Source organism: Toxorhynchites rutilus, chromosome 2 (assembly GCF_029784135.1).
Source record: "Toxorhynchites rutilus septentrionalis strain SRP chromosome 2, ASM2978413v1, whole genome shotgun sequence".
In the NCBI taxonomy this organism is placed as follows: domain Eukaryota; kingdom Metazoa; phylum Arthropoda; class Insecta; order Diptera; family Culicidae; genus Toxorhynchites; species Toxorhynchites rutilus.
Window position 1 is genome coordinate 20,180,082 of NC_073745.1, and position 23,739 is coordinate 20,203,820.

At 37.9% G+C, this 23,739-nt stretch overlaps 1 pseudogene; it reads right to left on the reverse strand.

Moving 5' to 3' along the window:
- Positions 1-4,185: 4,185 nt before the first annotated feature.
- Positions 4,186-22,377, reverse strand: LOC129765587 (uncharacterized; annotated as a pseudogene).
- Between the last annotated feature and the right edge of the window lie 1,362 nt (positions 22,378-23,739).

Sequence of the window (23,739 nt, forward strand, 5' to 3'; positions counted from 1 at the left end):
AGTGAAGTAAGCGTACCCCCTCTCAGATTACCATCTCTGAAGACAACTCTAAGTACAACTTATATAAATCTCAATATTATGATATAATCATTATCAGGAAAAAAAATGTCCCAGATTCTTTGTAGAAAACTTGATACACTATTAAATAGGATATTTATTCTGAACGAAAAATTTAATATTCGTTCATAATTCTTATTTAAAAATGTGTTTATTTATTTCTAAAATTAAACGCTTCATTTGCCTCATATTCGCCTGTCATTTCTCTTAGTCTTGTATAAGCTTATAATGGGATGAGACTCGAGGCTGGCCGGATATCTGTTATCTGGTATCCGGTCAAACCACTATCCATTTCATCACTAGCTAAACTTTGTTTTATCGTCTTGTGCTACATTCAATTTCTAATGACTTTCTAATACAGTCAACGTTGGTTGGTGGTGTAATTATAACTTACTAGCTGACCCGGCAAATTCGTCCCGCCCAAAATTTATTTTTCGTTATCACATTCACGTTTTTTTAATAAGCGCACGTTCATGGGTCCAATCGCAGAACTGTTCACTGATTGATCTTTTAATCTACCCTTTAAAATTATTTTTTTCTATTAAATTTCAGTAATTCTACCAAAACTCGACATTATAACATCAAATTATTTTGAGACACGATTCTCGTGCAAGACTTTTCATCCACTTGTAAAAACCATGTTTCTCCGTTACATGAAATAAATGTTTGATACAGAAAATATGATAGAAAGAAGACAGCTCTAAATCGGACAATCCCTTTCTCAAGTTTTGCTCTTATAAACACATTCGGCGAACCATTTCTATTTATATAGATAGAAAACGATATAGGAGTGCATTTTATCAGAGAGAGAGAGAGAGAGAGAGAGAGAGAGAGAGAGAGAGCCATATAAACGTTTCATGTCCCCTAAAACCTTCGCATAAAATTTGCAGAAATTTGTCTTTCATTTGTATGGCAGCTCCTCCTTAGAGAGGTGGGTGGAGGGTCTAAGCACCGTAAAAACATTTATTGCACCCTAAAACCTCCATATGCTTAATTTGGTTCCATTTGCTTGATTAGTTCTCGAGTAATGCAGAAATTTGTGTTTCATTTGTATGGCAGCCCCCCTAAGAGAGGGGAGAGGAGTATCTAACCACCATAGAATCATTTATTTCACCCTAAAACATGCACATGCCAAATTTCGTTTCATTTGCTTGATTAATTATCGAGTAATGTAGAAAATTGTGTTTCATTTGTATGGTAGCCCCCCCTTAGGGAGGGAGGTGGAGTGTCTAACCACCGTAAAAATATTTATTGCACCCTAAAACCTTCACATGCCAAATGTTGCTCCATTTGCTTCATTAATTCTCGAGTGATGCAGAAATTTGTGTTTCATTTGTATGGCAGCCCCCCCTCAGAGAGAGGGGAGGGGTCTCGAACTATCATAAGAACCTTCCCCGCCCCCAAAAACCCTTACATACCCAATTTCATGTCGATCGGTTCAGTAGTTTCCGAGTCCATAAGAATCAGACAGACAGAAATCCATTTATATATATTAGGCTGTCAAAAAAGTCCTGCGGTATTTCTGCGAGGTGTCGTTGTAAGCGCGTAGTTCTAGTTGTATTCATTGTATCGAGTCATACTATAGCTTGTTGGAAAGGTATTTTTGCTATAATATAGTCACTAACAGTGTTTTGTTTGGTTAAGTCGTTCGTGAGTTATAGTGTCGCAAATATGGAGCAAAATAAAGAGAAAATCCGACATATTTTACAGTACTACTATGACAAAGACAAAAATGCATCTCAAGCTGCCAATAAAATTTGTGCAGTTTATGGACCCGATACAGTTTCCATTTCCACCGCACAACGATGGTTCAACGTCAACGTTTTCGTTCTGGTGTAGAGGTCGTCGAAGATGCGCCACGCTCCGGAAGGCCTGTCGTCAAAAATTGCGACAAAATCGCTGAATTAGCCGAGAAAGACCGGCATAGTAGCAGCCGTAGCATCGGGCAAGAGCTGGGGATAAGTCATCAAACCGTTATTAACCATTTGAAGAAGCTTGGATTCACAAAGAAGCTCGATGTATGGGTGCCACACACGTTGACGCAAAAAAAAACATCTTTGACCGTATCGACGCATGTGAATCTCTGCTGAATCGCAACAAAATCGACCCGTTTCTGAAGCGGATGGTGACTGGCGATGAAAAGTGGGTCACTTACGACAACGTGAAGCGCAAACGGTCGTGGTCGAAGCCCGCTGAAGCGGCTCAGACGGTGGCCAAGCCCTCATTAACGGCCAGGAAGGTTCTGCTGTGTGTTTGGTGCAATTGTCAAGGAATAATCTATTATGAGCTGCTTCCCTATGGCCAAACGCTCAATTCGGACCTGTACTGCCAACAACTGGACCGCTTGAAGGTAGCACTCATGAAGAAGAGGCCATCTTTGATAAACAGAGGCCGCATTGTCTTCCATCAGGACAACGCCAGGCCACACACTTTTTGGTGACGCGCCAGAAGCTCCGGGAGCTCAAATGGGAGGTTCTTTTGCATCCGCCGGATAGTCCGGACCTTGCACCAAGTGACTACCACCTGTTTTTGTCCATGGCGTACGAGCTAGGTAGTCAGAAGTTAGCCACAAAAGAGGCCTGTGAATATTGGCTATCCGAGTTTTTTGCCAATAAGGAAGCGAGCTTCTATAACAGGGGTATTATGAAGTTGGCATCTCGTTGGGAACAAGTCATCGAACAAAACGGCGCATATTTGACTTAAAACAGATGATTGTAACTAATTTTATGAACAAAGGAAAATTCAAAAAAAAATACCGCAGGACTTTTATGACAGCCTAATATATAGAAGATGACCACTTGTTTTGTAATGACCAAATTTACAAATCTGCTTCTGACGGATTTCGTGCCTACTCGATCAGATGTTGGCATGACCAGGGGATTGTCAAGATGGCCGCCTCTTCGTAGTCAGCATAGAAAATCACGAGCATAAAAATCATAACCTTTGTTTTTGTTTATAAAATGTTTACAATCAAACTCATCATACGCAACGTACAACGTCATCAGATTGGTGCATTTCAACAGTTTCTACTCAAGTTGTCCAATATCACTACGATCGTATCTTATTGGAATAAATTAACATCAAAATAATAAAATGAAGTGCTTCGTGCGATCCTGCCACAGTGATTTTAATCGCAAATCAACAAATGAAACTTCCGGATGGGTATCCAAACATCGTTTCCCGAAGAAAACTGACCAACGGAATCGTTGGCTTCAAGCTATTGCAAATGCTGAAAATATTTGCATTAACATCGACTCCATTAACTTTAAAACAGTGAGAGTTTGTTCAAAACATTTCACTCGCAACTCCTACTATTCTCGCGCAACCCAACTTTATTTAACCGATGCAGCTGTTCCCACTGTTTTTAGTTTTTGCCAAAAACCTGACAGGTATTCATTTATTTACGTAAACGTACTGCAGGCTACAACTACCAAATATTGTTCATTTATTCCTAACACAAAGTGAGTTTCTCATATCCGATTCACTCAACGGAGCATGTGTTTATAGTTCGAAGGATTCATATAGTTCCTGTTTATCACACCAAAGTCACACCCACCGTAACGTATCTCTTCTGGATCCAGAAGTAGGACGCAAATCCGACGCATCAGGTACAACAATATGTTTCTTAGACTTCATATACAACCAAATTTTTTCGTTAAATTTAGCTACCGCCTTTGGCAATAAACATTCGTCTGAAAATATTAAAACGCTTGACGTATCAAACACATCAGACTCATTCAATCTGAATGATGAGCTCCAAGTTTCCGGCCATTCGAAATCCAATTCGTCGGGTTTATCCAGGGAAAATTTGCTTTTGCGTTCTCAAGATCCCGACCTGCAAACGCCAAGTATACCTACTGTGTTTGGCTTGAACAGTCAAGCTTATGAAGTTGGTGACATCAATCTTGAGAATTCGTACCTGTCAGGTGCATCCACCCAAGCCACCAGCAAATCTGATGAATCCGATTTACCAGGTTCAACCAGACGAGGCTACGAGCTAGGGAACAGTAACCAACATGCTTCCTCAAAAATGACATCCACTACAATTATTTCAGAGAAACAAAACCGTAAAAAGTATAGTTCGAGTAAAATAAAATATATTTTTTTCAAAATATATCCATTTATTAGGCGAATTCGATACGCTGGTGACATTATTGGTCAAGATCTTACGAACGTCTCTTCGAGTTGCTCCCATGGCTGTTGATTTTCCACGTGTGTCCTCCAAGCATTTATTGGTCGGGGAACTTACGTTACTTTCTCCTTATCATTTAGAAGTTTGAGAAACTAAACACAGTACAAATGTAGTTTGCTGCGATATGAAAAAAAACAAATAAGGTGCCTTTTTTTCAAATTTAAATACACTCGGATAGTCAATTTTCCAAAACAGTTATCAATCTGGTTATTGTTATCATGTTATTATAATGCGATTCAGATGCATAGATGCAGGAAATTTCTTTTCAAAACCGAAAGTTTATCCCCTAGTATAAGTTATTAGTTCCATTTTTTTCTGGTTCTAAATACAGGGACAAAACCATCCTGAAAAGTTCACTTGGTTCCGACAACGAAACCAAAATCCTACACTTGCTCACTTGTTTCCTTCTTTCCGTAGTTTTATCGGATTCAAAACCTGAGTCCCATTGATGTAATTATTGATAGTAACAAAGAAGAGCATAGTGTAAAGAAATGTGCGCATAGAAAGACAAGTCAGATAAAAGTTATACGTTGAGAAATTTGGCGTAAATGAGAGAAACAAACTTTTTTATGTTTTACATATGATTTACGTAGGAAGAATTTAACAGATATGGAACAAACGATTGGAGCTACAATAATGGTCATTTGTAATAACGTAAAGTTTAATACTTAATGAATACTGATCAAAGAATCGGGAGTTATGTCAACTTATTCACCCGAATAGTACGATACAATGATTATACGAACGAATGTAAGAACATCTGAAACATTTTTTTATAATTTTTTTTTTTGCAAATCGGTTGCGTGACTTGCTGGCAATATCAAGTGCTGTGCTCGAACAAAATTCCCTGGGTCGTATCCTCAAAACGACCCTTCGGACAAAACGGTGTATTCCATTTCGATCAGATTCTGCATCTCCCGAAGCTCCTGGAACTTTTCATGATCCGAATATGTGCATAATTTACTGCCAAGCACATATTGCACCAAACTGAGGATAATCAGCGAATAGCTTACAGTAGCGGTGATGAACATGATTTCACACTTTTCCACATCTTTGCAGAAAGCTTCAACCTTGCTCTGGTCACGAATTTTCATATCCTCTTGTTTGACCCCGGCAGAGAACATAAAATCTGAATTTAAAACAAATTCATCAACAAGCGTTTTTTCCACGAGTAATAATACACACTTACAAAATTACGTCAAAACTATATCGCTCCGATGGGACCGCAGATCCGGGTTTTCACAAATGTTCCAGAAAATAGTGAACACGAAAGTAACCATACTAAAGAGGCAAAGAATCAAAATCCAGGCGATCTCCAGTATGTAGATTATTTCCATAAACACGACGCAAGATATACAACCACCTACACGGGAGCCCCAGGCCCGATAAACCTTATACCGGGTGGCCCTGTTGCGATGAATCCAACGAAAAGTATCATCATCGAGGCGCCGATATCCACAAAAATCATTTGAACCGCCTCAGTCCTGGAATGAATTATAAATTCAGTGCGTAAGATCGTACTGATCGGAGCCATTAATCACCCTAAAAGACGTAGAAAACTTGCTCCGCTTGGTCCAGCATGATGATCGCAGGTGACCTTCGGCACAAAATTCCTTCGCTAACAAGGCATATAACCGGTGCTATCAGCGTAGCCTAACAAGATTAACATATGATTTCCAACAGCCGCCTCAAAAAAATTAAACATAACTTTGTAAGTTAACACGAAACGAAACACCGAAAACGCCATCAAAATATTGCGAAACAAACAAAATTAACCATGACAGTTCGATTGAATTATGTGCGAGGTACGTGAGCAACGTAAATAGAATACCAGGTATATTACATCGCCATATTGCTCTCCAATACAAAGAAGCTATTTTTAAAATCACTGCCACTGTTATCGCGGATTCTCCTAAAACTATTTTTTGCTTTTTTTCTTTGCCTACCACTACATGAAAAAAGCGGAGAGTAATATACCTGGTATTTTATTTACTTTGATACGTGAGCCGCGGGCCTAGTTTTATGCTGCCTACGCTAAATTTGCACTGGTTGAGATAGGGGTGCCAGGACTCTGGGCATGACCCTCTCAGAACTTTCTGGGCGTGAAGACCTTACCTAATTAAGCAGCTTGGCATACTTAATTTTCCGAAAATTTATCTAGACTAACATATGGAAAAGGCTAAATATTTTTTATCATTTTTTGATATTCTACACTGAAAAAAAATTATTTCAAAAACTAATAGTCGATAGATTAAAATTAATGTTCGCTGAAAAACAAATTTACAATCAAAAAGATAGGCAAGATCAATTTTCGCTTTTGGAGAACAAAGAATCGATCCAAAAAAATCGGAAATCGGAAAAGAAAATATCGATCTTCTGAATATCGATCTAAGATCACCCAATCCTATTCGCGACCCATCTCAAGTTTTCTGAAAAAAGTTTTTTTTTGTTACACCATGTTCATAGGTAATCAAACATTTTGTAGATTCTTTTACAATCACTTTATTTAGCTATGTAAACACGTTGTAATCTCTTGAACTAAATTAGAAGATAAGTATATTATCATTCAAGCTCCTACGTATTTCAGAACGCAAATGAACTTGCAACCTAAACTCAAGCACGTATTGCAGTAAAATATCAGGAGCATGTTCGGACACGGATTTGATGATGACTTCCTTCGTGTTAAATCGCGTATATGTTTAAAATACAGAGTAATTTAAAACGTGCCTGAAGGACTTGTACGCTCAAACACATTATCATGCACGAACCTCTTCAAGTTTTTTACTTTCCGAATTTTTTTCATCTTGTACTTTTTGTATTTTTTTCTTTTCATCTTGCATATGCTCATTGTCTTGTTGAGTTTTCAAAATGTACAGACGAATTTCATGCCAATTCGTCTTAGGAGATGGCAGCACCATCTCAGATAGAAGTGAAACGTTGTGGGTGTAAAGACATGGGTCATTCAAGCAATTAGACTACTTTTTGGAAAAAAACAATTTTTTTTTTCTTAATTTTTTACAAAAATTTATAACTTACAAACTATGATACCCACAAAACTCATGTCAAAGGATGAAATGTAGGAAATTGTTTAAATTTTCATTAAAAATAACCAAAAAAATTTCGCTGATAAAAAAGTTAATTTAAAAATTAAAATTCATTTTTCTCAAAAACGCATTTTTTGAAAATTTCAAAAAATATATATATATATATATGAATAGCCCTTAAAATTTCCAACAAGTCGCCCATAATTTGGAAGATGGGCACTATTACAGGGAAAAAGTTTTTCTAACAACAACATTTTCATGTTTTCTTTGAAAAAAATACAACTTATCCTCATTTTGTTTAAAGTCAAGATAGCGATATAGTGTATTCGAAAAAGTTTTAGATCTTGTTAAAAAATAAACTTTTGTCGAAGACATCAACTTTCTATCTTTTATATTTTTTGGAATATATGTCATTTTTGTATGAAGACTCCTGAAAAAAATAATGTTTTGCTCGTAACATTTTTGTGTGTAAATTCTCACGTTTGACATGTTCTTGACATGTTTCTAAATAGAGAAAAGTTAGCAGAGCATTTAAAATGCGATAATTTATACAAAAAAAATGTTACGAATTTAACATTATTAGCAATTTTTCAAAGATAAACATGAAAAAGTTGTTCGAAAAACTTTTTCCATGTAAATGTGCCCATCGTCCGATGTATTGAAAACTTGTCAGAAATTTTAAGGGCTATCTATATCTAATTCTTTCAGAATTAGATATAGCACATGTTCTTGAGAAAAATGAATTTTAATTTTTAAAATATTTTTTTTGAATGAAATTTTTTTCCAAAATTTTTTTTGATAATTTTTAATGAAAACCAAAATAATTTTCTATATTCCATTCTTTGACTAAAAATTTGTAGGTCTGATATTTTTTTTTGTAGTTTTTTTTTAAATTTTGAGTTTTTTCAACTTTTTTTTTAAAAAATCTTAATTTAAAAACTATAACATCTACAATTTTTTGGAAAAAAAATTCATTGGATCAAAAATATTTCTAAAATTAAAATTCTTTTTTCTCGAAAACATATGCTTTTAAAATTCTGAAATAAATAGATATAAATAGCCCTTAGAATTTCCAACTAGTTTTTATACATCGGACGACGGGCACATTTACATGGAAAAAGTTTTCCGAACAACAACTTTTTCATTTTTTTCTTTGAAAAAATACTATTAATGTTTATTTCGTTACATTTTTATGTATAAATTATCGCAATTCACATGCTCTGCGTGCTCTCTTTTCTCTATTCGGAAACATGCCAATAACATGTCAAACGTGAGAATTTACACACAAAAATGTTACGAGCAAAACATTATTTTTTATTCAGGAGTCTTCATACAAAAAATGACATACATTCCAAAAACTATAACAGATAGAAAGTTGACGCCTTCGACAAAAGTTCACATTTTAATATGATATAAAACTTTGTCGAATACACTATATCGCTATCTTGACTTCAAACAAAATTAGGATAAGTTGTATTTTTTTCAAAGAAAATATAGAGAAGTAGTTGTTAGAAATACTTTTTCCCTGTAAAATTGCCCATCTTCCGATATATGGACGACTTGTTGGAAATTTTAAGGGCTAATCATATATATATTTCTGGGAATTTAAAAAAAATACGTTTTTGAAAAAAATGAATTTTAATTTTTAAAATAACTTTTTTTTCAGCGAAATTTTTTTCCAAAAATTGTTTAGTATTTTTTCGTTAAAATTTAAACAATTTCCTACATTTTATCCTTTGATATAAATTTTGTAGGTATCATAGTTTTTGAGTTATAAATTTTTGTAAAAATTTAAGAAAAAAAATTTGGCTTTTTCCAAAAAGTAGTCTAATTGTCTTTCGAATATTTCAAGTATGCAAAGTTACTTAAATGACCCATGTCTTTACACCCACAACGTTTCTTTACTATCTGAGATGGTGCTGCCAACGGCCAGTCGAGTTGGCATGAAATTCGTCTACAGCAAAAATACTTTCTACTAAAATATTAGTCATTCTTATAGCAGGGTGGTTCACGTAACGCAACTTATGCAGCATCTTGAATATTTCAAATAAAAACTTGTGTTATTTCATAGGGGTCGATTTTCAGACCTCGTCGATCCCCAAAATCAAATTTATTTTTTGTCGACCCTTGAGAAACTGGAATCGATCACTTTGAGAAACTCTGCTCTAGTATGACTGTTCGGATCGAATGTTCTATTATACAGAATTAGCTACTTGATTTTAGTTTCAGAAAAGAAATGCCACAGTGGTTTCATTAGCACACATAATGCAGATAATACGATAACAAACATTTAAGAAAACTTAACCTTTATGCTTCGTTTGATATTGAGAACGAATACAAAGTAGGTGGAGGGGAGGAACATTCAGGTTCAACAGAAACGAATGAGGATGAGGAAATCAAGGTTGGTTAAGTGGAAACAATAGCTTCCTCTTGTACACACTTAGATTTTGGGTGGGTTTTACAAATATCGCCAAAAAGTACAGGCAAACCTCTTTGTGTGAGGGGGATAGGGACCGCACAAAGAATTTCATAAAAGATCGTGCAAAACTTAATTTAAACTTAATTAAAAATCGTGTAAGGTACACAATTTGAAAAAAAAACCTTTTTTTGTGCGGTAGATAGGGACATAAAAGAGTTTCCTCAAAAAAAATTATTTAACTCCACGCCGTTCACCGTTCGATTTCCTTCTATTTCCCTGCTTTACGATGGGAAAATTTGCCTTTTCGGTTGCGCGTGGCTGTTTGTGCTTTAGTTGCATGTCGAACTTTGTTGCTATTAGAAATCATGTCACGCGCAACTTAGAGCATTTGATGGATGGATGGGAATGATTTGAGAACTGGATAATTTAGTCGCAAGTATGTATAGTTTTGAAATAGGACTATGTCTTTGATTTCTATATAGGGGGGGCACTCTACGAAAAATGTAACGACTCATTTAGAGTTTTCAAACGCACATGATTCAAAATCGTTTTTGCGACATATGTTGTGTTATATACCATTAAACAGGAAATTTATCCAGAAATTTTTTTGCTTAAAACATGAACAGTGAATATAGTTAAAAAAGTTAACAATTTGACAATTAAAACGGGTATGTTTTTTTCGATTGCACTAACCACTCGCTTTCGTCTCCGACGCAACGAGTAATCTTTTTGCGTAAATTCGGGCGTTAGCTCACAATGCGAGTTGATGCGTATAATGAATTATTCTCCATTTACCAATAATAGGCATTTATCAGTTATTGTATTGTATGTGTCAATTCACGTTTTTATCGTGTAGGTCTTGCTACCAACATTTTATGTAATTGTGGTCCAGGATGTCATAATATCGAGCATGTTGTTTGGTTATGTAAAAAAATGCAAATAATGCATTTGATTGACTGCTGATTTAAAAGTTCGAAAGGGTATACTCACGCATATCAGATTATGATAGCTTGAGTAAAGGGTGTGTCACATTAAATTGCATCACGGAAAAAACGCTCTAGAAATTTAATTTTTAGGAATTATATCTTCAGCTTTCGCTTATAATCAGATAAGAGTGTATAGATCACGTTGGCCATGCTTCACTGTCAATTTTTCGTAAATTTGGAAAAATGTCGTCGAACGAAAAAGAGCGTCGTGAATTAATCCTGCGCACTCATTTCGATAATCCGGAGTTGTCACATCGAGACATCGGTAAGATGCTGGGAATCGTCCAATCCACGGTCAGCAGAGTACTAAAACGATACTTCGAGAACCTAACCATCGACCGGAAGGTGAAGAACGGCAAAAATGGATGCTCCGTCAATGAAAAAGATCCCAAGCGCGTAGTTAAGCAGTTTAGACGTGATCCGAGAAGTTCGGTCCGGGATGTCGCCAATAAGCTGAATTTGTCAAGTTCATTCGTCCAGCGGATCAAGCCTGCGTACCTACCAGGTTCAGAAGGCTCCTAACCACGACGAAAGGCAAAACATCGTGGGGAAGACGCGAGCCCGGAAGCTGTACACCGAAATGCTGACGAAGCCGTATTGCATGGTAATGGACGACGAAACCTACGTCAAAGCGGACTTTCGTCAGCTGCCGGGCCTGTTGTTCTTCTCCGCAGAGGACAAATTCAGCGTTCCGGAGGAAATTCGCAAGCAGAAACTATCCAAGTTTGCCAAAAAGTACATGGTGTGGCAAGCGATCTGCTCTTGCGGAAAGTGGAGCGCCCCCTTCGTGATGACCGGTACGGTAAACGGGCAGGTTTACCTTAAGGTGTGCCTACAGAAGCGCTTACTAACACTATTGAAGCAGCACGAGGGCCCGACCATCTTCTGGCCGGATCTCGCTTCGTGCCACTATTCAAAGGACGTATTGGAGTGGTACGAAGCCAACGGGGTCACCTTCGTGCCAAAGGAAATGAACCCGCCCAACGCGCCGGAGTTTCGCCCAATAGAGAAATATTGGGCGATTATGAAGCAGGCCCTCCGGAAGAACCCAAAAGTTGTCAAATCGGAGACGGACTTCAAGAGAAAATGGATTTCTGTTCAAAAAAAACTACAACCTGACGTTGTACAGAACCTTATGGACGGGGTAAAGAGGAAGGTGCGAGCATACGGGCTTGGGCTCGAAGTATGAATAAAAAGAAAATGCCAAAAGTTGTTTAATAGTTTTTATTTTACTGTCTAAAATTTTCAAAAGGATCGGTCTACTGGGCGAATTTCTACAGCGTTTTTTCCGTGATGCAATTTGATGTGACACACCCTTTAGTCGTTACTTCCTCACTTCCGCGAATGGACATGCTCATTCTCCTTTCCCTCTCCTATACATAAGTAGAACTTAATCAACCCTTAAACCCAATGAGATCAATTCACTACAGCAGATCATATAGTCATAGATTTATTTGACTTAGGCTTATATTTATGTAGATCTTAACTATTTAGACATGTGATTAAAAAAGATAAATGATTGTTCCTTGTTGTCTTCTGCATAATTGAATAAATAGATGAAGAGGGTAGTAATGGCTTTAATTGTATTTTTGTGTACATTCATGAACAGAATGTGGTTCCGGAATCTACCACGTTATCTCATCTAACCCATTTAATGGATACAGGAAACGGTTTTTTTCTAGGTTTCCGTTTGATGTATCAGAATAGAAAAAAATTACAGATTTTGAACATTGAAAAACTCAATTCAAATGCAATTACTACACACAATCACAGTCCTATGTCGACACCTTTTTTCGCAATGAAATACATATAAACTATCGAAAAAAACCAAATGGACGATAACTTCGTCATAGGGGAACCCGGGGCAAGAGTGCCCATCTGATTATTTTGCCTATTTCCATCTTTCACAATTATTTAACTACAGAACTTTGTTTTATACAGATACTGTATATATCTCACATATTATCAGCCAGAACCTTAAACATTTTTTATTGCAAAATAGACAAATACTAACTGAGCTTCTTACAACTGCAATCTATATAAGAACGCACAGGCGCAAATTAACGAAATACCCTCAGTTTCTATATGTTTGCATGACTCCACCCATAAATACAAATAGAATAATCATTTTTATTCAACTTACTGTATGAACTAATTTAAATCGTACGCGTTTATTTCAATAAAAAATATATGGGTTATCTCTCAAGTTCCGGGGCAGAAGGAGCCATTATTACCGGGGCAAAAATGCCATAGTCGTAACCTCGAATTCGATCCGTCAAACGCAAATAGTGTAATCGTGGTTGTGTTCGTTGTGGTCATGGTTTGTAAATATGAACGGATTTCGTTCCGAAACCAGTGGCAGATGGAAACTATGGTTGTTGCCGTACATTCTGTAAATCATGGAGACAAGCTGCGGAGGAACATAGTTTGCCCAGAAGAACATTGGCCAAATATGTGCAGAAGTTAGGCCGTTTTAAAACTGTGTTTTCAAAACAACAGGAGGAGTAACTCGTGAGTAACATCCTTAATATGCAGAAGTTATTTTATGGGCTGACAACACACGACATCCCGAACCTATGGTATAAAACCGCAGAGTGAAATTATTTAGATCACTCTTTCCATAAAACATCCAAATTGGCCGGAGAAGATTGGCTTGCCGGTTTTCGTGAACGCCACCAGAACTTGAGTTTGCATTCTTTGGAACCACCGTGAATTTCACAGTGCTTTTTTCATCAAAAATTATATTTTTATAAGATTGGCACTCTTGCCCCGTACTGGGAAAATACAAGTCAAAAACATCATTTTTGTAAATGAAATATTTTCATAGTAAACATAACTTTTGAACAATTTGATGCATAGCTACACCTAAATAGAAGTATAAATGAACAAACTCGCAAAAACAAATGGAAAAAATATAACAAAAGAGCATTCAAAAACGCGTATTAGCTTAAGGTGGCACTCTTGCCCCGGGTTCCCCTATATGCTTCTTTTCATATACCGCACAAAAAATATCGCACAAAAAAAACCGTTTCCTGTACATATATAAATTGCAAGAATTATATCATTACACTTTAATTTGGAGCAACTAATGCGTATACAAAAATATCGAACGTTATCATTGCGCGCCAGAAAAGAAAATGAAGTATTTACATTCCCTCTCACAAAGTGTACAACATCAAGAAGTATATTAAATCCACATGAAATATTATTAGCAAAAAAATGCCGTTTTTTTATTTACTATCGCCTCGGGATAACTGTTAAAAATCCACCAATGCCAGCTCTAATCCAAGTACAGCTTAATAGACCCCCAAATGCAACGGATGATTTGCGAGAGATATTCTACCGGTTTGTTACTTATTTTATGAAGCCAGCCAACAATCATTCCAAGATTTACGATCGGCCCATTTTGCGTTTTATCTGTCATAACATGCCGATTGCTTGTTGATAGACCCTGACAGGTGGTGGCGAAACATCATCACAGAGGCACTGATTTTATCTGTCCGTGAACGCCGTGCAAATATGACACACGGAGGAAACACGCGGGCGCGCGCGTCATATCAAAAATGACAGTTTGATTCGTTTCTTTGGGAGGTGGTGAAAGACACCGCAAACAGCTTATCCAACATTGCACAGGGAGTCAATAAACAAAAACCCCGGAAGCTCTGGGGAGATTTGCTGGTGGCCGAGAAAAGTGAAATTCCTATCCGGCCGCTATAATTGCATATCGGTGTCGCTCCATTCCCATATCAACATGTCATAATAACATTACATATGTTGGCAACAAAATGTAATGTCGGCTGATGGAATTTTTGAGCGCGAAAGTTTCCAAGTGCGCCGATCGGCATCATGATTTCCCTAAAGATTCATGAAAGCAGCCACCGCAGCCACACAGGCAGGCAGCAAAGTTCGTTATTCCCCCACTTTTCAACGCGTTTTGCCGATGATGGTGTCAATAAGTCAAAATTAACGCCTCTTTATATGCATGTGATGAAAACAAAAAAAAAATAAGGAAATTTGCGCGCCACGACAGTCCCCTCGGTATATGTATTTTTTTTTTTCGGAAGGTGCGATTTTGCGTTTGAATGTCCATTCTTTTATTGGGAAACGCGTTGAAAGCGTTTCCTGTCGATGTAGCGGAAAATATTGAATTTCAATCGATGAATGATTGAGTTGAACTTTGGGCAGGAGCAGAATTAAATCGTAACGAACGTTACCTGAAGCTGTCAGTCCCTTCATTAGTAAGAAATGTTGCATTGTTCGAACGGAACGAACCATTGTTTCGGGAATTGCCACATTTCACCACATGCGTTTTGTTAGGCAAATATTCGGGCGAGGTCAAAAAGCTGTCAAAATTTTTGATATGCCGCGTATTCGTTAGCACAAAGCAGTTTCTGGCGGAGAAAGTCGATTAATTTTAAATTGGTTCCCATTTATAACGCCTCTCGATAATTAGGAAACTGTGCTCTTGACTGACGTGTGAAGAGCTGTCGGACTGTTTTTCCGTAATCGTACTCCACCATGCAGATCTCTTTTCCCTTCTTTTGAAAGTCGAAAATGAGTTTTCGGAACATTCTATTTAGATAAAGTCACAGGGTCATATGAGAGTTAAAAGGTTTGCTATCTGTTTTCAGAATAATGGTTTTTATTTCTCTACAAATGGCGAATGTATGTGCTAATGTATGAAAATTGACTCAAACTCATAATCGTACACTGGTTGAAAACTCTACTCAATTTCGAAGGCGTTGGTCAATTTTCGAATTCCATCATGAGTATGGTAATCCTTATTCATTGCAACTACCTTTAGCTGTCTTTGGCCTTATCTATGAGTTTTTTGGTATATTCGGAAGGAGTATTTATCAATTTTTTCATCAAGTGGTTTTTAAAACCGTTATTTTTAGAAATTGAATGGTTTCTAAATTTCCTACACAGATAACATCCTCAGTTTTCTACTGGGATTGATGTCGGAAGATTGTGGAGGAATAAAGGGTGTGTCACATCAAATTGCATCACGGAAAAAACGCTGTAGAAATTTAATTTTTAGGAATTATATCTTCAGCTTTCGCTTATAATCAGATAAGAGTGTATAGATCACGTTGGCCATGCTTCACTGTCAATTTTTCGTAAATTTGGAAAAATGTCGTCGAACGAAAAAGAGCGTCGTGAATTAATCCTGCGCACTCATTTCGAGAATCCGGAGTTGTCACATCGGGACATCGGTAAGATGCTGAGAATCGTGCAATCCACGGTCAGCAGAGTACTAAAACGATACTTCGAGAACCTAACCATCGACCGGAAGGTGAAGAACAGCAAAAATGGATGCTCCATCAGTGAAAAAGATCACAAGCGCGTAGTTAAGCAGTTTAGACGTGATCCGAAAAGTTCGGTCCGGGACGTCGCCAATAAGCTGAATTTGTCAAGTTCATTCGTCCAGCGGACCAAGCAGCGGGAGGGCCTGCGTACATACAAGGTTCAGAGGCTCCTAACCGCGACGAAAGGCAAAACATGGTGGGGAAGACGCGAGCCCGGAAGCTGTACACCGAAATGCTGACGAAGCCGCATTGTCTGGTAATGGACGACGAAACCTACGTCAAAGCGGACTTTCGTCAGCTGCCGGGCCTGTTGTTCTTCTCCGCAGAGGACAAATTCAGCGTTCCGGAGGAGATTCGCAAGCAGAAACTATCCAAGTTTGCCAAAAAGTACATGGTGTGGCAAGCGATCTGCTCTTGCGGAAAGCGGAGCGCCCCCTTCGTGATGACCGGCACGGTAAACGGGCAGGTTTACCTGAAGGAGTGCCTACAGAAGCGCTTACTACCACTATTGAAGCAGCACGAAGGCCCGACCATCTTCTGGCCGGATCTCGCTTCGTGTCACTATTCAAAGGACGTGTTGGAGTGGTACGAAGCCAACGGGGTCACCTTCGTGCCAAAGGAAATGAACCCGCCCAACGCGCCGGAGCTTCGCCCAATAGAGAAATATTGGGCGATTATGAAGCAGGCCCTCCGGAAGAACCCAAAAGTTGTCAAATCGGAGGCGGACTTCAAGAGAAAATGGATTTCAGTTCAAAAAAAACTACAACCTGACGTTGTACAGAACCTTATGGACGGGGTAAAGAGGAAGGTGCGAGCATACGGGCTTGGGCTCGAAGTATGAATAAAAAGAAAATGCCAAAAGTTGTTTAATAGTTTTTATTTTACTGTCTAAAATTTTCAAAAGGATCGGTCTACTGGGAGAATTTCTACAGCGTTTTTTCCGTGATGCAATTTGATGTGACACACCCTTTATCAATAACTTTTGAGCAATTGTAATGTAACCATTTACGAACTTTATATGTCTTGAGCTCTGGGTCATTGGCTTGGCAAAACTTGAATCTTCGATTCCATCCCATTTTGTTGACACTTTGCTTCATATTTTCCTTCAGGATGTTCAAGTAAACATTCTGATCCATTACACCATCAAAAAAACTAATTGAACAAACAAAAAAAAATTGCAATGTGCCTAGGAAGGGTAACTTGAATGCCCAGCAAAAAGGGACAAACCGTTTCTCAGTAAAAAAAATCAGTAACTCCAATTTGATTATTCCAAACAGCATGAAACTCATCAATGTCTTACTGGTAAGATGTTATTTCCTTAGATGGGTCCTAATTCGATATTTTTGGCTCCGATTGTTTCGTATAAAGGAAGCCTACGACGAATTAAATGTAAAAAAAATATATAAGAGGTTGTGTCCAAGACACGACCGCATTGTTGACGTAGAACTACGCTGTTATTTTATTCAAGTCGCGGATATTATTTTATAATGCTGTGAATTATAACTGTTTGGTAGAATAGTTTGATCGCCCTGAAATGGTATTTAAAATTGTAGAAACAGTTGTTGATAATTCATTGATGATTCATTATCGCCCTCGCAGAACAATACCCTAATCCTATCGTATGTCACAATTTGTTTCATGTCATTGCATTAAAAATTTACCTCGAACGCTATTCCGGTGGCCTTTTTCGTAATTGACATAGACTCGGCTGCAGTCGATTATATATTTGTTGCACCAGTACCATTATTCCACATCATATAACTACATCCATATATCTTTGGCACCGTATGGAAACAACAACAAGAACAATATTCGCAAGTATCAAATATCATGCTACCTGTTATTTAGTATTGCCTCAGTGGAATCGCACCTCTAGGAATCGTTCGTACAACGTAAATCAAGCGCCAAACAAGCGTTTGTTATAGCATGCATACAGAGCCATACATTGATGGCTCAAAGCTACTAGAAATATAAACACTTCTCATGATTTTTCGCTATTCTCAAAAAAACGCTTCTGTTAATATTGGCTGGTCTCGAAAAAAGTAGCATTACTTTCTCATGCTCAAGATAAGCGCAGCTGTCATCCTTTCTAGCAAATGAGAAATAATAATACAACTAATTATTTCTCTCAGTGTGGCGATTAATCGATTAATCGATTATTTGGGCCGATTAATCGTATCGAATAACAAACTGCTGAAAACTATTCGATTAGCTGATGAACGATTAATTTCAAAAATCGGGGATCACTACACGGAGACTTTAAATCTTACGATTTCTCCTCGTTGCTCGTTATTGACAGCTCTGTTTGGGAAATCACACAAATGGACAGAACGAATGTATGGGGAAATGAGATTGCTTCCAATTTTCGTCAATTTAAACCATATACAGACAATGGGTAGTAATATATATTATATCAAACAAATTTTAGAGAATTCCCGATTCGATTGGTATGTAAATCGTGAAAATCCGTTCACAGCAAAAATAGTTATTAACGTTAACTTTATTTCATAAAAGCGTGACCTGTTTTCTGATTTGGCACCCTTAATGTAAGACGTAGTTCTACGTCAAAACTGAAAGCAACGTTTAAACATGGTGCTGGTGGAGGGATGATATGAGGGTGCATGTATAAGCAATATGGTTTTCATCGATGGTGTATTGGTTCAGAATGTTTACTTGAACATCCTGAAGGAAAATATGAAGCAAAGTGTCAACAAAATGGGATGGAATCGAGGATTCAAGTTTTGCCAAGCCAATGACCCAGAGCTCAAGACATATAAAGTTCGTAAATAATTACATTACAATTGCTCAAAAGTTATTGATATTCCTCCACAATCTTCCGACATCAATCCCGGCAAAAACTGAGGAAGTTATACGTGTAGGAAATTTAGAAACCATTAAATTTCTATAAATAACGGTTTTAAAAACCACTTGATGAAAAAAATGATAATTACTCCTTCCGAATATACCAAAAAACTCATAGATAAGGCCAAAGAAAGATTTGTAGAGAAATAAAAATCATTATTCCGAAAACAGATAGCAAACCTTTTAACTCTCATATGACACTATGACTTTATCTAAATAGAATGTTCCGAAAGCTCGTTTTCGACTTTCAAAAGAAGGGAAAAGAGATCTGCATGGTGAAGTACGATTACGGATTTGAGTCACTGTATGAATATTTAAAAAAAATAACGAAGGATGACACTGATGGTATAATTTCCAAACATAGACAATTCATTCATTCAACATGACTATCTTAGTTATTTTTACACACTAAAACTGAAGAGCCAAGAATAAAATCAAAGCTTATCACAATTGTAATTCTGTAACGGGTGATGCCTTTTCGAACACCCTTTCAAAAAATCCTGCAAAAAAATCCGCTGATTCTTCATATACAAAACTGGAGGGTGATTTCTCGTGTTGCAACCTAGTGACAGACATGTGATCCACAAACAATGGTCGCAACGAACCTCCATTTCGAAAGGCTCTCTCTGAATTAATCCAGTAGAATTCAATAGCACATATACCTTGTGCGAAAAGTGTTGATTTATTATTCAAATCAACTTTTAAGTTTTCTTTAACACTGAAAATTCTTTCATTTCCATATCAAAATGAATAGAAAGTAATTTCTATTCGATCAAGTTAAAGTATATATATAAAAACTAAACATAGCAAAAATTAAATTAAATTTTCAGGAATTCTTAACCAAACAATCTAGGAAAATATAGGTTTTGAAAAACTAGAAAAGTTTCTGTTTGCTCACGCAACACCTCAAGTTAGCGCAACACCAGTCTAACAAATATCCGAAACTCTTAATAACATAAAATAAGTAGAAAAAACTTTTTAAGTTAAACGGTTTAATTGTGATTAAACATAATAATGTACTAAAAGCTCGAAAATAATTATGCAAGTAGCAGTAAGGTAACCTAAAATTGAAAAACAAATCACGTATGTGTTACTTTCGGACTTTCCAAGGTAGTTCTCACATGCAAGAACCATACATTTTTCTACTTGTTTTTGATGGTGCTCTCGAATTTCCATCTTTGATTCAACCATTGTCAATATTTATACAATTTTCACTACTGAAATAGATAAGAAAATAACATGTTATATATAAAAATGCGCAGAATTAAATTTCTTAAAAACTCATCGCAATCAAATAATCTTTTATGATTATAACATTGTAATTTATGGAAAGAACTACAAACCTTCCATAAGCTCACATGGCAAAATTTAAAACCATCATCACTTTCACCGCAGCGCCGCCTAGGTGTAGATTAGTACGTTAGATCGCCAATTGGCGATCTAACGCAAAACGTAAACGATCGGTGAGACATCTGGATTTTGTTTTTGAACTAAGAAAATGATGCTAATGTAACCTAAAACTCAAAAACAAATCACGTATATTTTACTTCAGGGCTTTTCAAGGTAGTTCTCACTTGCACGAATCGTGCATTTTTCTACTTGTGTTTGTTTGTGCTCTCGAATTTCCTTCTTTAATTCAACCATTGTCAACATTTTTATAGTTTTCACTGCTGAAAGAGGTAAATAAATAACATGTTATATATAAAATTGCACAGAAATCAATTTCTTCCAAACTCATCGCAATCAAATAATCTATTATGATTATAACATTGTAATTTATGGAAAGAATTACAAACCTCCCATAAGCTCACATGGCAAAATTTAAAACCATCATCACTTTCACCGCAGCGCCGCCTAGGTGTAGATTTGTACGTTAGATCGCCAATTGCGCGTCGCAGTAACACGACATCTGACCCAGGGGTTAGACATCAATTGAATTTAGGGCTACCCAAAATCAAAATAAATATGGCGTAATTTGTTTATCAACATATCATTTACGAGGATCGAAATCGAAAAATGCGCTGCTTTATTCTAACTGCATGAGCGATTTTCATATTTCGGTTTCACATGGAAGTGTTTACATTTAACATGGAGTTTAAAGTTAGACACTATTCGACTATATAACCGGACCGAGATGTGAACAACAGTAATTGATTGAACCAAAATGTCAGTGAACCGCAGCAATATTGGGTACACTGGCAATATGAGGGATTTCACGTTTTAGTCGTACCCCTGATCTGACCCGGAGTAAACAAAATAACTCACTATATGCCCAGTGAAATTGGATTGAAAAATGTTTTTTTTTTCGAGTTTGAAAACCCAACTCGAAAAAAAACATTTTTGGGAGTATTTGCTATAACTTCGCGGAGCACAAATGTCCCGCGGAGCACTATTTAAAAACCCCTGGTCTAGGGCATTGATAAGACTAAAATAATAATAAAACTAAAAAATCGTGGGACATATGATGAAGTCGCTAATTGTGGATAATGGAAATCCAACGTGCCCCACGATTTTATTTTAGTTTTATCAATTCCATAGACTACGGAGTGCGACACCCGATCGAACGCGTGGTCTAGATCGTTTGAGATCAATTTTCCTCTCCTCTTTCTCGCGATAATCTCTGCTATTTTGTCTTTAATTGCGAGAGTAGCTTCGAATATCGAGTGCCCTGGATTGCAGCTTTTCTGCACTTCGCGTGGTAGCCGATGGATTCGGAGCACGTGTTCTAATCGAGTCTTCATTACACGACCGAGGATTTTGTAATCTTCATTCAGGAGTGTTATCGCACACAGGACCGGGACGGTTGATGACTACTGGAAGCAGTGGCCCGACTGTGGTGGGGGGATCAGGGGTTTCCATAGTGCAAACGGCGGTACGTCCCGGTTCTCGATGAACATCATTGATGCGCGCGGTGCGGACTCAGATTGACAATAGCTCGTGATAAATCGTATGACTAGTTGAAGAGTGTTGCCGATTGAACGGTGTATCGCTGAAACCAAACAGCGAATCAGGGGTAGATCTGGTCGAAATAAAATTATACATGCCTGACGGAACAGGCTGGACTGCCCTATCTCCAATATCGAACACAGGGCCGGGACGACTGCGGCAGGAACCGATGAAATAAGGCTCGACTGTGTCGAGAGGATAAGGGCAGTCCATAGAGCCTGTTAGTGTGCATCTCGAGTTGTCCTCAATGCTGAATGTCGGCTGTTCGATTTCTGCCACCTCTATGACAGTTTCGGACGAGTAGAAGCTGCGTCGTTTGATCAAAAGCTCGAACGGTAACTCCTTCTGGCCAGTACCATTGATCGCTGACCACATTGGACACAGATTTGCTGACGGACACTTTGAAAGAAACAAAGGACAGGTCCGCCAGGCTTTTCCCACGAGGAACTAGTTTCGCGACTTTTACCAACGATGAGTCCACATTTGCAATATCCAGAATTTGTTGCTTTACGTCATCCTCTTTTTGATCTGGAGTGAACGGAGTCACATAGAACGCTGCCATTTCGTCAGTATCCTGTCCAATTTTGGCAACACTCAGAATCCCCGTGCTAGGCCGGCAAACATTAGCACCGATTAAATTCTTGTTGCTGGACGAGGTACGATAACCGGAGATGACAGATTGCGGCTGGTTAGTTTTACCATTATCATGAGCAAAAGATGAAGACGAAGACTCGTTGACAGAAGGTTTACTCGAATTTTTTATTGGCACAGCCGGTGTAGATGCAACCGTTTGGAGAGTGGTTCGAGACTCTTGCTGCGATATAATTTGCACGCGCCGATTTCCGACAACAAGTCTGTCAGTTTGTTGTGCAACTGAACTGTTTGGACGAATTTCGTCCAACACTTCGAAAAAGGACGATTCATCGCAGGATCTCGAACGATTGATGGGGTCAATTGTGTCGTCAAGATTTAGTTCATCAATGTTCTGAAGAAATGTCGACTTATCTAATGTGCGGTTGGTTTGTCTGAGTTGCTGTTGTGTACCTCAAGACGGGTCTATGGTACTAGGTGAGGCCGTTTCGTCACTAAGTTGGGTAGGGGAGCGGTATATGAAAGCAGTACGGAAGAAAGCAGAAGGGGAATTATTTGCTTGTAGCGTGAAAGAGACAGACTGATCAGGAGCGAGCTTCGGCACTAGCGTATTGTGTTTTGTTTACAAACAAAACACAGTAGACTTCCAAGATGGCTGAAGAGTGGTTTTAGCAAGTTGGCCCACCTTAGGATATACTTCTACACGCCTTGGTGTACCTTAGAGTGTCTTGTTAATAATACCAGCCGGGTGCTATGATTGATGCTAGGATCGTTAGCAAAATCTCAAGCAGAACTGTCAGTGGGATACCCAATATGTTGGCTCCTGTCAGTTCAATGGGGGTTCTCTAAAGACGTCACCCGGCTGAATAATACGAAGATTATCGCCGTAGTTGCCTAAGCGCGATGTGCTGCCGATGTGCGTATGGCACGGAGAATCTCGGTGGTAGATATCTCTGCCATTAATGCAGTGTTTGTTTCGTCATTTTCAGGTATTATTCGATCGCATCTGAAAACATCGACATCTTGCTCTCCGCTTTCTGTTGCTGCATATAGTCCACTAAAGTAGTCTAACATGTTGTTTTCAATTTGTTGTGTGCTATGCAAAGTTTCTCCTCTCTCGGTTTGAAGTTTAGTAATCGTTGTTTTTCTCCGTCGTCTTTCCCCCAGTTGATAGATTGAGAGGTTTTCTCCACATAATACCAATATAACAGGCTCCCTCCCGGAGTGAAGGTAGCTCCTGGAGCATTCCAGCAAATGATAGACATCATGTTGGCAGGACTTCGCTTCACGTCGGAATCTGGATGATGGTGTCGTCGGTGGTAGGACCCCTGAA